This window comes from Geospiza fortis, unplaced genomic scaffold (genome assembly GCF_000277835.1).
Source record: "Geospiza fortis unplaced genomic scaffold, GeoFor_1.0 scaffold195, whole genome shotgun sequence".
NCBI lineage: Eukaryota > Metazoa > Chordata > Aves > Passeriformes > Thraupidae > Geospiza > Geospiza fortis.
The window spans coordinates 465,232-478,960 of NW_005054324.1; positions in this window are offsets into that span (position 1 = coordinate 465,232).

The window sequence follows — 13,729 nt, forward strand, 5'->3', positions numbered from 1 at the left end:
CTTTACACTAAAATCATGTTCAGCAGTAACTAAGTGGACACACATGAATATTTATTTACAATGTCAACTTTAACCACTGCTTCTGCATGTTAGCTTGAAAGTAATCAACTAAACAAAGAAGAGAAAACAAGGAATTCTCACAAACCTTGTTGTTCTATATCTAAAATCTAAACTCTAAATATAAATTATTGAATACTTTGCTTAAGAACCTAAGTATTTTTTCCCCATATTTTTACTTTAAACAGATACTGTAGATACAGATGTAGTCTTTTTGCATTTACATAAAGCTGGTATTATTAAGAATATCCACATGAGAGAAGGTTACAAAGATGATCCTTGTAAGAAGGTGAATCAGATAGCATATATTGTAATATAGAGTACTTTTTGCTGTAGCTGAATGACACGTTTAGAAAAGCTGATACTTTGATGAGAAGATCAACTGCACAGTATTCTCCCAGAATCTTCTCCAGAGTCTCAATGCAAACTAACATAAGGACACAACGTCTGTGTCAAGAGAAATAAACACACATTAAACCAGACATTCATTTTCCTCAAATTACACTCTGAAATCATACCCAACAAAATACTGTGAAAAGATAGGAGTGCAAATTTTACCGCAACAGTCACATTTCAGATAAAGAAAAGCTTTTGTATGAAGTTGTACCCACAGTCCCCAGCATAAAATATTAATAATTCCAGCTATACTGCTTTATAACTGAGGAGGAATGTTCCTAGGAGAGAATAATTTGATTTAAAAAATCCTGATGCTCAACAAGCATTTAGTATTTGTAATTAAAAATGTATATCTCTTGGCTAATATGTAGGAACATTGGTGAAATATGTTTGATTATTTTATTCAGGTGTGTGATCAGAGCTTAGCATAAAGAGCCTAATATAAAATTGCAAAGGACTATTGCTGAGCTCATATACTGAGGCAATAAATTATCTTATTTTTAATAACTTGATCGTCCTAAAATGCTCTTCCTTGTTTTTTGTGCAAGGAGGACTCTAGTTAAATGCTGTATTCGCCTGTTCTCTTTTTTTAAAATAGTCTGGGAGGAACTGAGTGTCACTGTCCTTCCCCTCGCTATATGCTGGAGGTCAGGGATTTTTGTTTCTCACAGAGCACTTTTGCTTTACTCTGCCTCACCTCCTTACAACGTCCAGAAGAGGTGGCAAGCTGCTTTTGACAACGTGAACCTTACTATGTTCAGTGTGAAAAGGGAGCTGGTTGTGGTCAGATGTGGGCAGCAAGTTGTCATTTAGAAAAGAGCTCCCAACTAATGGATAAAGTATTTTTAAGCATGCTGGAATGGTTCCACAGCCAAGCTGTTATAAATGAATAGGCCTTTTGTTGTGAGCCTTGATCTCTTCCCTCCTTCTCCCTTTCTCCCTCCCCCCACCTCTTTGTCAGGATGAGTCAATATCCTTCTAATTGGGTGTCCTTTCTGGACTTTTTCACCAGATTTTAGGCATTAGGAAAGTTCAAATCCTTAAACACAGAGCCCAGGTGCCCAGAAACTATTTTTTTTCTTTAACAGATTTATTGCTTCAAGAGGCATTCATTTCAGAAGCCTCAACAGTATTGTTATGGAGTTTTTTCTGCGCACAGAAAATGTAAAAGGAACTCAGTTGTACTTCACTGAAATGGCATTATCATCCCAAGAATGAACAAGCTGATTTGTTATGTCTTTAACAAGAGCCCTGTCAACTTCTAAATCATGTTGTGGGATTGTTCTGAAACCGTGGCCCAGTATGCTTTTAGAGATAACTACCCTGCTATCTTGGTGGAAGCTCTGATTTTGTCATCACATCCTTTCTGACTGCCTGAGGAAAGTGAAAGTGGGTGAAGCCCTCTCTGTCAATAATACCACAGGTGAGAATGGCTAAACTGGAACGCTTGATAGTGAGGCAAGACTAAAAATCTGGTAATGGTGCCTCCTAATGGAGACCCCCCACATGGTCCTGGTGAAGATTATTTACAGGTGTGTTCACTGATTTTGCAAATTTTTGCCTTGAGAGTCTTAACAAATAATAACTGCCTGGAATTCATTGGATCCTGGCATCCCAGGATCCCAGGCAAATTTAAGCTTCCTAGGAAGCAAATACTGCCATTCTTATTTCCTAGGTAATTAAAGGAGACTTGCAAAGATTAAGTGTTTTACTTATAGATGCTGCGAAAGTTTGTGGTAGATTTTAGAAGAGTTGAGGTTTCCTGTGTTAAAAAAAAAAAAAAGCAGAAGAAACTATGTTTAAAGAAATGGAGCTGGGACTCAGTATTTATTATAATAAATACTCATGTATTTACTGTGCAGTTGTAGTCCATCTCCTTTCCAGTATGCTTTTTAAAAAACACCATTAAGTATATTCACCAATTCAGATTTCCTCTCTGTTGTCTCGGTGAATCATTTCTGGATATGAAGTGAGAACATCAGAAAGCTGAAGACAGAAAACTGGTGGAGTAAATAAGGCCTTCTATTCTTTTTTTTTTCATAATGGCCAGTGAAAAGGACAAACATGTTCTATTTCTTTTCTGACTAACACTCCAGGAAGTGCCAGCTTCCCAGTGGATCAAAGTTACCTGCTTCCTCATTAGAGAGACTCTCCAAACCTGCCCGCCCAACTCTGCAGCATCTTCCAGTTTCCTTCTTCACTTCCATTAAATTAAAAGGGTTGAATTTTATATAGCTTTAGACAGATGCATATGAGTTCAGAAGAAGAGGGAGAATGATGATCAGAAATGTCATCAGCTTAGTTTCCCCAGTTCTGAAAATCACCAGACTACAAACTAATGTTCTGGGGTTTAGTTGTTCAGCTGCAGAAGACATTACCTCCTTTTAACCTGAGTACCAGTCATTCCTTCTTTGTAAAAATCCCCACATTAACCAAACATGGCTGGTTTGTATATAGCAGGCTACTGTGTGGGAATGATTTGAGTTTCTTGGTATTCACTGTCTAAATAAATATGAAGTAATAGCCTTGCATTGGCCTTTTACTTATAACTCACAATATTAACTTAAAAAAAAAAAATCCTCCAAACTCAACTTCAACTTCCTCTCCAAGCACGTAGGAGATTTTTCCACCAGAACCTCCCTTTTAATTCTGTAATGGTCTCTTCCTAGGAGTCATTTTTTTACTTCATTTATACTTTTATACTTTTGGGGATATAAATGAAACAGGCTTGTTCCCATGAGACTGGAGAATTGCCACCACACTGGACTTGTTTCCAGCATGCGCTAACAGGCCAGTCTGGCAGATGATAATTGTCACCCTCTCACAGTGGCAATATGAAACTGAGTTATAAACCCTAACTCAAATCACATATGCTCACACCTGAGTCTCAGCCCTCAGGTTCTATGCAGGTAACTCCCTCAGGCAATTATTTGTCCTTAGCCCTGCTCTTAGGGACAGGAACATACTCCTTCCAAATTCTATACAAACTTTACCTATGCCTGCCCTTCGTGGAAGATGAGCTGAGACTCTCAACTGCTTTCAGACCTTCAGTTACCCAGAAAAATCTGTCTTTTTAATGTTGTTTTTTAAATGTGCTTCTCTTACTGGCTGATGTGAAAACAGTCATGTGGCTGGAATATTCCAACACCAAATAGCTCTTGTGATTATCAAATGCCTCAGCTCCATTTCAGCATTTATGCACTCTCAAAAGCCATAAACTGCCCCATGTACTCCTCCACTATGAGTATTGTCTCTTAATCAAACTGGATTAATAAGTTTTAAGAGACAATACCCATAATATATGTGAATTTTGGCAGGTTATGGGAATAATGGGCCAGATGAGGAGATGTAAAAAACAATATAAGTTGCAAGTCCATGACCTAGAGCTTACACAGCCTGCAGAGAGCAGAAATACGTGCTGTTAGCAGAGAAAGCTACCAACAGGTTCACCATCATTTACATTCAACATGAAAATGTTTACATTATGTCTTGCCCCTAGCAAGCTTAGACGTATTGACAGGGGTAAGTTTCAGTACTGTGTGATATTTGGTACTAATTATATTTTCACTTGGGAAGGCCCTTGTACCCCAACACAGAACTAACAGTTTGCTCTAGAAACCCTTCATGTATTGATTTTATAGTATTGTAGAAGAGATTGATTAAATGGTTTAATTCCTGTCATTTCTGAATTTTAAATTTATGTATCAATTATCATCTATACATTATTTACCCACACTTAGAGAAAATAGTTAAAATATTTCTTTATTCTATTCTGTTCAGGTGCTGTAAGCATTCTTTCTGATAGCTGTCCATAAAAGTCTACTGTACACACACCTGACCACTGCTCATTAAGTGCATTGGAAATTAAAGTCTTTAACTGCTCACTTATCCCAAAGTACTAAAATTTCACTACATGGGCTATCACAAATTGCAACATAAGGGAAGCCCATCTATGGACAGCAGCATGGAGCATGTGTGTGTTTGTGTTTTGAACCATAAAGCTGTAATGAAAATATTTTATGGCAGGATCCTCTCAGTTCCAGCTCAAGAGTATCAGATCTGTGACCTATGACACAGGCTCTGCTAAGCTAAATATTATGCTAACTTGGTTCAGGAGTTTATGTATTCACAAGTGGAAATTAAAAATCTAGGTTATGCTAGGGGATTGCAGGTATAGCCTGTGGTATGCAAAGATGAGTGAGATATAAACTGAACAAATGTAAATCTTCTGATTTTGCACAGAGTATAGCACAGTGACATTAGTACTTTTCCAGTTTTAACAGAGCTATGTCTCCTTTAATTGACTTAGTTGTGTGATCAATATCACAAACTGCACATGGCATGCAGAAAACTGACTCTTTCTCAACAGTAATATTGTATGAGATTGGCTGTGGATTTATAAACAGACAAAATATTTTAAAATGAAGGACAGAAATCCAAAGAGAGAAAGACATAAGTAGAAAGAACCTAGTCATAAATTAATGAAACTAAACATCCTTCACACATTAAAAAATAAATTTTAGTATTGATTAATGCAGTGAGAAGCACAATTCCATCCCATTGATACCATACTGTCACTTCAACCTGAACTTGCAATTTTCACAAGTTTCAGTGTTTGTCTTTGAAACTGTTACCTGTCATGCTTTATGAAACTCAGTGACATTTGTATTTCTTTTAGTACGTTAATATAATTAGAGTTTTAAAAAACCCACTTCAGGGTTAAAATAAATCATAAAACTTCATTAATTATTGCATGATAAGAAGTCCAGTGTGCTGGATTTTTTAGTAAAGTACCGTAGGTTTGTGCTACTGTTACTTTGTCTCCTTTAATAAATATTGATTAGGATTAAATACTTTATAACATATCTTTTTCCATTCATGAGTTCTAGGCATCCACCTTCACAAATGAGGATAAATGTATAATCTCATGGTCTAGTGTAGCATATCCTTTGTGCATGCACACTGTAAGTGTAGTTAACTACGGGTGTCTAGACAGATACTTACACAAACATTACAGAGTATGTACAGAAATCTGTCATGTATTTTCTTCACTTTGTTTTACCAAATTCCCAGATTGTGTATTTCCCTGAAAACTGTAGAGGAAACTATTGTAGCAGTTTTCAAATTGCTGCATCCATGGGTCAAGAATCTGATTTTTCTGGTCAGTGTGAGGCCTAAGTGACTCTACTGTTCCCAAGACCGACCATTTACATTGAGAAAAAGACAAAATATCTTCTGCTTTATTTTAAGAAGCCCTCCTGTGTCATGACACCTTGGTGCTATTTATCAGTTCTCATTCAATCAGAAATCTCATACAAGAGGAGAATGTATTATGTGATAAGTGTGAGAAGCTTTGGATGCCATGGAAGAGAGTTATTTGTTGGTATTAAATAGGGGGAAACCAGCAGTGTTTCTGCTTACCCTCATGTTTTGTATTTTCTAATGACAATTTTTTATATATATAACAAGAAAAGAAAAAGGCTGATAATCTGAAGATTAACTTACAGATTTTTCCCATTGTAGCAAATTTTTTTTTAAATTCTTAGCATACTTGATCCCATATACAACGGGAGGCAGAAAGAAATATGAATACGTCTTGAGTGCTCCTTCACGTAAATTTCCAGGTGTATATTTTGGAAAAGTGGAGTGAGTGGGAATCTCTGCTCCCACCACTGCAAGTGACAAAGTCATGAGAGAAAATGGCACCAGCATTTTTGCTACTCACTTGGTTTACTCCTTAATTATATTTATGGTGAAAATTGACTAAAAATGTACCTTTTATTCTAAAAAACAGGTATCAAATCTTTTGAAGACCAGAGTAGTAGTACTTGAAAGTTTAACAAGCCACTGGAGAGGATTGGATTAGGTCAGGATTGGTTACTACTGTTACACAATCAAATCTGACTCAAAAAAAAAAATACTGACATAACAAAATTGGGCAAAAAAATTAGGGAAGTGGTCAGAGATCCAGGACTGGAACACCAGAGATGTGAAAGTGAAAACAGCCATGTTTTCATTAAATTTTTCATTATATTGCTTAAATTTTCTTTGTCTGTTGTTCATGGTTATCAGAATTTTACTTTGACATAAAAAATTGTATTAAGTCAAAAATGCAAATAATTTATTGAGTAAATATGAAGACCACTTTGGAAAACTTCAGAAAAATATTTCACTTGCTTAGGTTATCACTGGTTATCAAGGTAATTTAGTCTGCTGGCATTTATATCTTGAAACATTCTCTGAGAGATCAGCTAGTGTGTTAGAAGTATAAAATAACCAAGTACAAACAATCTTACTTTATTTACAACAATAAAAGGAAAAAAGCCCCACAGCTCTGACCCCAAAATAACTGATTTTATAAGTTTACAGGAGCCTGTTTATACATCTTATAAACATAAAACAATATGGAATAAAATTACACTCTAACATTGTGACTTATACAGCTTTTTCATTAATACTTTTAAATGTTTTAAACAAACCACAGAAAAAGTAAAAGAGAAATAAAGGAATTTTACACTGTAACAGGCTCCCACAGTAAACTAAAATGTAATAACTTCTTTTAAAGGCAAACCACAAAAATTCCAACGATTTTATGTCCACATACAAACATACATTCTTTCTCTCTCAATGATATGTGGCAGATATTACACATATTAGTGAACAGTATCATTGTGCCACCATTCACCAGGCAGGACTGCATCTCCTAGATGAGATCCAAAACTACCAGCTATATGGGAGTCACTTTAAACCTCATTTGCATTTTCTGTTTTTATCAGTATTTTAGCTGAGGTATTATGAGACCTCGTGTAAATATTTGGTTCTTGCACAGTAGGTGGTTTAGAATTGCCATTAATTGGCAGAAAGTATAACAGAATACTTTTTGGAATGAGTTTCTCTGTTGTGATATTAGAAATATAAAGTAGCTTTCAGTATTGCTTATTAAAATAATACATCAGAAATTATTCTAAAACTAACGGTCAGTATGACAACTATGTAGTCCTTGAAATGGTATAGGTAATTTCCTTTTGTGTCTTTCCAGTTATTTCAGCAACTCTATAGAATGAGGAAGGGAACTAGGCTAAAGGCAATTGGTCCTTAGCTTTTCTCTTTCTTCCTGGGGAAAATCCCCATCCTAGCAGCACAGTCACAGAATTAGACCAGACCTGGACCTAATATTTGTATAACTTCATTTTTCTAATTAAGAAACTGAGGCAGAGGACTATCTCCCTCCATTCCCTGTTTTCGAAAAGTAAAATGGTGTCTTTTTCCATCCTTGCATGGGTTGTCAGAATGGTCACCTGTCAATGTAGACAGAGAATAACTTTTTGATACAAATGAAGTTTTGTAATTATTTTATTGTGTAATATTATTCTGTAAATTTCATTCTGTTCAATGTAGAGAACAGCATGTTCCTGGCAGGCAATCCCCCCCACCCCATTATTTTAGGCAAATATACAAATAAACAAATCATGACAGTTAAAAATACTAGTGGAACTGACTGAGAATAATATTTATGTTTGTTTATTCCTATAATCTGCATTTTACATGTACTATCTAAATGAGCACTTGATGCTAAGGGTTTGCTCCAGTCATCTATATGGATACCAAAATGAATCACCAGGACCATATATATTCAGGCAATTAAAAGAAATATTGATCATGATACAGGACAAAAACCCTTCCGAAATATTTTACTTCAAGAAAACTATAATTCCCAATTGTTGTTGTACTGGCATTTTTTTTCTTTTTTCAGTTGTTAACATATGAGTGAGAAATAACTGCAAGATAGCACAGTTGTGAGTGAGAAGCATGAGAAAACAAATTCTGTTTCTATGTATAGCAATGACTTTTTATCAACAATTTGGCTGTGCATTCAGTATTATGGGCTCATAATATGCAAATGCATTTGGCTGTTAATACACATTCACAGCTTACACGTTAGTGATTCCAAAGGAACTGTTACAATATATGCTCTGAATATGTATGAGGAATAATACACAATATGGAAGTAAGAGCATTCTATATTATGAAAATATAAAATAGAATGCACAGTATTTTCAGTACTCATTCACAGTGTAGTCTCTTGCAGCTCAAAAGGAGCATCTGTACTCTATTATCAGCTCATATTAAAAATGTACAGAATTAACTAAATTTTTATAGATCTCAGGATGTGTTACCATGACCTCACACAGCAATATAACATATAGTCTTCTATTCCACTGCATAATTTATTCTATTTGTAAAACATACTTGGTTTAGAATTTTCAGATTTAAAATCTTTGGGAACAGATTGATTAGATACTCTTTTCACGTAGAAATATTTTTGGTTTTGTAGAATTCTAGATAAGGTATTTTTAAAAACATCATTTGATATTGGTGATTAGTTTGATACTGCTGAGAAAAGGTAATGTAAATTTCATGAATACTCACAATTGTAAGGAATGTGCATGAAATACTAATGTAGAATAATGCCACATCCAGATACTTCTCAGGGTGCAAAAGCATAAGGAGCCTCGTTAACCAGAAAAACATCAGAAATATTTGGTTCAATTTTTTTGTTGTTGTATGCTATAAATACAGCCTCTAGGATTATGAGGACTAAATATTGCAGGAAAATTCATTAAGTGATTTTAAATTCACTAAGTCTCTATATAACTCATATTACAATATTCTGTGGTAAGATAGCTACAATTTTTAATCAATATTCTCTTAAAATTCCTACCCAGTTAACTCAAAAGATGCTGTTGTCCATCACTTGCCCTTGCTGAGATGATCTTTAATGTCACTACAAGTTCCAAATAATCTTCAATGCCTTAAAAATTAGTGCAGAGTTTGAACAATTAGTTTTTGCTCAATTTTATTTCTTCTGATGTCCTATATAAGTTTTTTATTAATGAAGGTGCAATATTAACTGTAAAAAGCTGAATAACTGAAGGAATATTTGCAAATTAATTAATTGTTGCAATCCAGCACAGCTGTAATTGTATACTGAACACTTCTTGACTTATTTGTAGGAATGTAATGAATTACTAGTTGACATTTTGTTGTGATGAACTGTCATTTCCATGCCTCAACATATGATGTTATTTTTCATGAGATCTATTACCCGCCTGAGTGAACTACTTGCTTGAGCTTGCTAAGGAACAGCTGAAACTACCCTCAGCCAGGCCATGTGATGTGCTTTGCCCTAAGCAGGACAAAGCTTGAGCTGAATTCATCTTCATGCAACACCTTGAACTTCATTAGAGTTACATCAGAAAAAATTAATCTCAGTGAATCTTCTTTGCTTGACTTAATAATTTATCAATTTTAATGAAATCTTTACCACCTGTGTTAGACAATATTTTACAGAAACTATTTCTTATACTACTGTATTTCTTACACTTAGTCTAAACAGAAAAACAAAACAGAGAAAAAATCTTGAGCTGGCAGAAATCATTAAGCCTCATATTCCCTTTCTCCCCATTGTGGAGTCCATCCCATGGCAGAAAAACATCAAACCTGGATAAGAATTCTTTATTGTAGAAAAACCTCTTGCTCCCAGGTACAGCATTACTGGAACAAGATGCTCCTCTAAAAGATAATGCATATCTTTATTTCCGCTCTGGTCACAGAAAGAGTTAAATCTGCATGTCTCTAGTTTCATTTTAGACTGTTTATTTGTTTCTGTTAGTGCTCTTTGGAGGTGGATTTCCTTGGCCTAAAAGGGGGCAGTTGCCCTGTTAGGACCAGCTGGTGTCTAAGGCACCATCAATCCCACAGCACTTCATGCTTTATGAAGTACAAATCCTCATCTACAACACAGCTGCAACCAGCTTTGCCCTGGCACCTGACAATTTACATGGCTTTTTAAAGGATGCTTTACAGAAGGGTAATACAAAAGCTAGGTCATGAACTCCAGGAACCAAAAGTACTCCAAACCAAGCACAATAGTGATCTTCAAATTCTCTTTTACTGTCCTTTTATGCATATATTGTGGGTGTTTCTGCTTTTAATCTATATTTTGAAAATTAATTTAAAAATTATAAACTTCAATTGTAATTATGTTATTTTACAATATAATTTGCTTTTAATTCCAAGTTTTTTATTTAGCCCTTTTAAGTATCACTGTCTTTCCATTTCAGCATTGCTGCACTATAAAATATTTAGGACAGAGATCCTGCCATGATCCTAATACTGGAAAAACTGGTGAAGTTTAGAATAATACACATATGTTAAAATTACATATTACAAAGTTGAAAATCACGTTCTCAGGCATAGCAGAAGAATAACTTGAACTCACAGGTATGGAAGTACAAGCAATCAATCACAAAAAGATTCAACAATATTATTGTCCATTATTCAGACCTATTTAGGGGTGTTAAAAGGGAAGTAAAATGTCTTCAGTTCCTCCTGACAGAAGGAAATCAGCATCAGTTAAAGAACAGCCTTGGGGAAGGAAAGGGTAGTGTTAGGATGGAGGGAAAATTAGACTACCTAGACCTTCATTGATCCCTAAGTAATAGCTATTGACCACATTTTTTATTTGAAGAGTTATGCACAATTTTCCTACAGCATTTCTGAGATGGCCATCTCTGCTACCCACAACTTCCTCCAACACAAACTATTTAAAATCCAAAAACCCACAAACACTAAAAGTTTGCCTTGGAAAATTCAAGCTCAAAATATAGCTTGAATTTTTAATAATGTGAGTAAACAACCTCTGCAACTGTTAATTTTGGAATGCTGTGGGCTTACTTTAAATAAACAACTTGCATCTTTCTGAAACACTTCATTTTGTTCAGTGACAAGTCTATTTTGACTGCAGGTAATATCTTTTGCATGGCTTGTGTTGGAGCTCAGTCTAGGAACTGGTGATAAACAATTTTGTCCTGAAGATATGGGATTATATTGTACATTTTGTGCACTTTTAACAGAAGTGTATTTTAGAGAATCTTTTTAATAGAGAAAGAAACTTGGAGGACTTTTTCATGGTGATGGTGGTGTGTGTGGTTTTTTTTACCAGGTGTGGTTTTGTGGGGTTTTTTTTGGGTTTTCTGGTGGGTTTTTTATTTTTTTTTGCTCATTTGTTTTGGTCAGGGTAGTTTTTTGGTGTTATTTTTTTTTCTTTCACGAAATTTTAGCTTGCCTACAAACTATTTATTTTCTATTTACAAGGCTTTTGAATTTCTCTTCACATCAATCCCAAGATTTGCCATCAATTGCCTACAAGACCTGAATTTTATGGTTTAGCAATGGAAGACTTTATCAGAATATATAAGTGCAACATCCAGTAACTTGGTTGCTATAGTAAGATACAGTATACCTCAGATTTGTAGCCGACTTGAAAGGCTGCTGGTGTTAGTATCCGAACTGCCCACTTCCTGAGAATCGTCAATAATATTTTAGAATTATATGTATTTTACAGGAAAGTAATCCCAACAAATATTTGAGCTTTGCTGCGTATTTGTTAGAAGTATGCTGTACAGGAAGTGCGTATGCCAATGAGCTTTGCCTATCTGTGGTATCTCATTAACAGGAACCACATCTGGACCCATCTTTTTACAATCACAGCCTTTGGTATGCAATATGCTGCCTATTGCACAATATTTTTAATGTACAGTTTCAGTGTATTGTGCTTTTTGTGTATTGAATTATCTTACCTTTTCTTAATCAGATTTTGTTTAGGACTGCCTCCGACTGCATCTGTTGTACCGTCTGCTGAAGATCCTGTAAATTCACTTAGTTAGAGATTTAAACTCTACAACTGAACCTTGTCATGGTGACCTCGTCCCATCACCTTTTTAAAGAAGATAAAGCGAACGTCATGGGAGTTTACCATGTGGGTTTCACAGATAAGGTTAAAAAAACCCACCAAAATACCAACCCTGGGTGGTATCAGCTCTCCATAGGCATTTATTATCCAATGAAATATTTTGGAAGCAGGGTGTGGTTGGCTAAATTATTGCTCCTCCCACAGCTCTCTGCTATGTTTCCAGTTGCAGAGGGAAAAACACAAGCTTGTATGTTGAGAGTGAGTCATAACCTTTCTTCTGCTACTGACTCACTTGGGAGTTTGAGGTAAGTCGTTCTACCTTATGTTTTGATCACTCTGCCCCCAGGACAGCAAGGAGGGAACTGTGGAAAGTTATGCAATGTTTGCATAGATGAAAAGTGTAGATATAGCGACCAACATTATTATTACACAGTAAAATAATAGCTTTGTTGGCCTCAAATGGATTTTTTTCACATAGCTTCTTTCCTACATAAAACATCTTTTCCCCCCCATTTTCCATGTAAATGTTTAAAGAAAGACTATGCTGCACCAAAAAACACCTTAGGTTACTGAAATACTAAAAAAATTACAGTATTTTTTGGAGGAAAGCATGTGCACCTTTCATCACACTTCTCTCTGCACCAACAATGACAAAAATAAAGCTGTAGAGTGGTGCAAAATTACTGATGTCTTCTGAAACAAGAGTTAGCTCTGAAGGGTGTGGAGTTCACACAGAACTGGCTCCTAGTCAGGTAATTACACTTCATCCTGGTTGTTTTGCAAGCATGTCAGGGAAAGGCTAAACTTTAAGAAGTTAACATTTAAAAACTGAGCATATTGCTTGGCATGTGTGATATCAAAATAAATATCTATCAGCTATAGTCTCTCATGGTAGGATGCTGATTGGCTATAACTTTTTTATTTTATATTCCTACTTTTGTTTCTCAAAAAATATATCTAAATATCTCACTGTCACGAGACATACCAGTAATCCTAGCATATTTACTAATAAATAAATAAATAATAAAATAATCTGCTTGTAAGTTTTAAGGAAAATACATTTTAAACCTGTACACAATTGATTGAAAAGGGTGACATACTGTGTTCCCATAAGCAAGGCAAAGCATGTAGCTTATGGACACCAGCACATACGTGAGCAATAATTGCAGTACCCTATGTTGTGGGCAAGAACAGAGCATAACACTGATGATCACATCACACTGTGCCATGGGAAAGAAGTGTTATTTCCTATATGGAGAAAGTCCAGGTAACACTACTTGGCAGATGGTAGCAGAGGAAGTAGTTTGCACTTCAGGGTTCTGCTTTTGAAAAGTGCTTGTTCTATTCCTCGTGTTCTTTGAGTATTTCTGTGTGCCCGCTGTGAAGTCCTTTCAAAGGATATACGAGCACGTTACCAGTCAGGGGCAGGGGTAGAAACGTGGTACGCGCAGCAGGGCCCGCCGGAGGCTGCGGGGGCCCGCGGTTCCCCACGTGCCGCTCCGCGCTCCGAGGCGCAGCCGG